The sequence below is a fragment of the Chiloscyllium plagiosum genome, unplaced genomic scaffold (genome assembly GCF_004010195.1).
Source record: "Chiloscyllium plagiosum isolate BGI_BamShark_2017 unplaced genomic scaffold, ASM401019v2 scaf_30763, whole genome shotgun sequence".
Classification (NCBI taxonomy): domain Eukaryota; kingdom Metazoa; phylum Chordata; class Chondrichthyes; order Orectolobiformes; family Hemiscylliidae; genus Chiloscyllium; species Chiloscyllium plagiosum.
Window position 1 is genome coordinate 1 of NW_025204555.1, and position 2,581 is coordinate 2,581.

Here is a 2,581-nt window from a genome sequence, read left to right on the forward strand (position 1 = left end):
TGATTGAGAAAAGCGTTAAAATAGTACCCAAGAGACGTATTTCTGTTGTGTTTCTGGTCCTGTTCCTGACATGGCATCCAGCATTGTACTTATTGTGTGCTTCCTGACGGTTCGGTGGATGCTTCCGTGATTGCATTGTGTGCAGTTAGCTGCGTTTTAGCTGCAATTACGTGCGTTTGAAACCCAGGACCACCTGCCTCTCTTCTGTTTTCTTCTTCACATGCGCAATTGCAACACAGTAAACGATCAATTAATATTGGAAAATGACATACACAAGCGTGTGAAAAGCCCAGTTTCCGTGGCAATTATGCAATGGTTAGAAATTACATTGATTCAGGAGATAAGGATGGAAAATGTGTTTTGGGTAGAGATGAGGAACATTGAGGAAAGAGGAAACCAGCCGATGTAGCTTACAAGAACATGAACAGTAACCACAGTGTAAAAAAAAGTACAGGAAAAATACCGCCTGTGAATGCTAAAAGAAGGCAAGAATTATGGGAGACATTCATTTCCCTTCTTCCACTCCCGTTTGAATTGTAAAGAAACTTTGAAGAAAAACAATCGAAAAGTCATATATGCCCCATCGAACAACGTGGGTCATACCTTGGCCATTGATTACCGTAGATTAGAATACTTACAATATGGAAACAGGTCCTTCGGCCCAGCAACTCCACACCGACCCGCCCCAGCCCAATGCATTCCTCTCCATTCACCACGTCAATTTAGCACGACCATTTCACCTAACCGGTACATTTTTGGACTATGGGAGAAAACCAGAGCAAGTGCACGCAGCCACGGGGAGAATGTGCAAACTCCACACATTCAGTTGCATGAGGCGGGAATTGACCCTGACTCTGTGGTATTGTGAAACAGCAGCGCTCACGATGGTGTCAGCGTTAGATGGGACTTATTTGCCGTCTTTTATTGGGAAAAATCTCTTTCATTGTGAGCATATGGAAAGACCAGCTCCTTCGCCAGAAAAAAAAATGAATATGTCACTAACCTTGGATTGTTTCATGTCCAAGAACACTCAGATCAATACCTCTCTTGATCAGCTCTGCTGGTCATGTTTGCAAAGAGATCTAGCAAATTGCCAAAGTGGGATTGTCCTTTCAATCAATAATTTTGACTCAGTTTGGTTGCAAATATTTTTTCCTAACTTTATGTTTTTCTTCCTTTACGTTGGTGCCTCGCACCTTACAATTCACAGCAGAGGTAAGTGGGATTGTCCTTTCAATCAATAATTTTGACTCAGTTTGGCTGCAAATATTTTTTCCTAACTTTATGTTTTTCTTCCTTTACGTTGGTGCCTCGCACCTTACAATTCACAGCAGAGGTGGGAGAGGAGAATGGAAGCATTCAGCTTATCACGTCAACGGCAGCTTTCAATGAGATTACGGCTGATTTGGTCAATGCTCAGCCCAGGTCATGTTCGCAAAGAGATATGGCAAATTGCCAAGTGTGATTTTCCTTTCAATAAATAATTTTGACTCAGTTTGCCTGCAAATATCTTTTCCTACCTTTGTGCTTTTCTTCTTTTACATTGGTGTCTCGCACCTGACAAATGACAGCAAAGGTATGAAAGGAGATGGAAGCATTTCGCTCATCAAGTCAACGAGAGGTTTCAATGAGATCACGGCTGATTTGGTCAATGCTCAACGCACCTAAGCAGTCTGTAGTCATGGTCGAGTGGTTAAGGCGATGGATCAGAAATCCATTGGGGTTCCCCCATGTAGGTTCGAATCCTGCTGGCTACATTATGGATGCTTTCCTGCTGGTACAATTTTCGCTCAAAGTTCAGAAAAACTATTTTGTGAACCAGGCCGGTAATTTGATTAGACTTGGGAAACTCGAGTTCTTCATCAGAAATGTTCCATATTTAAAACATTATCTCTGTTTCTCTTTCCAGATACACTGCTCGACACATCGGGTTTCTGCAGCTGTTATTGAACGTCCTGAGCAGAAGTGCTGCTTTTCATTAGATTCCTTTAATCCCTGTCGTCTGTTCTCTGACTCGGGTCAGTGGCAACACTTCCTCCTGCTCGTCAAAGTGCTCATTCCCCACCGCTCCCTCTCCCATCATTAGAAACAACCGCAGGAAATCGCCACTTCACCATTTTTGTTCCAAAGTGAAATTTATCAGCCTCGGGAATCTCTCCACCAAACGGGACTTCTCATCCCTGGACATGGTGCAAGCCAGAGGATTGTGAAGAGATACTGTGAAAATATTGGCATCTGGCAGTTGAAAAAATGTTTAGGAAGCAAACCATATAATTTAGGCTCCAGCTTTGGAAATCTTGAGAAACTCTTTGGGAAATGGAATCAGAGGAGAATGAAGAAGTGTGAACTGTCGGACCGAGTAGAGGACGGGAGATTGACTCTGATGTTCTCGGGACAGGAACTGATCTGAGACATTGAAATCATTCTCGCTCACGTACGTGAGGAATGCAAACTTCATCTGGACTCTGGGACAATGAAAAACTCTGGAACACTCAAGACAAAGATATGTTTCTGTTCGCCGAGCTGGAAGTTTTTGTTGGAAACGTTTCGTCCCCTGTCTAGGTGGCATCCTCAGTTCTTG

At 43.1% G+C, this 2,581-nt stretch overlaps 1 non-coding gene across 1 annotated transcript; it reads left to right on the forward strand.

Annotated features, from left to right (window-relative positions):
- The first annotated feature begins 1,675 nt into the window (after positions 1-1,675).
- Positions 1,676-1,757, forward strand: trnas-aga. The gene has a single exon. It is a non-coding gene; the product is annotated as a tRNA-Ser (tRNA).
- Positions 1,758-2,581: the final 824 nt, after the last annotated feature.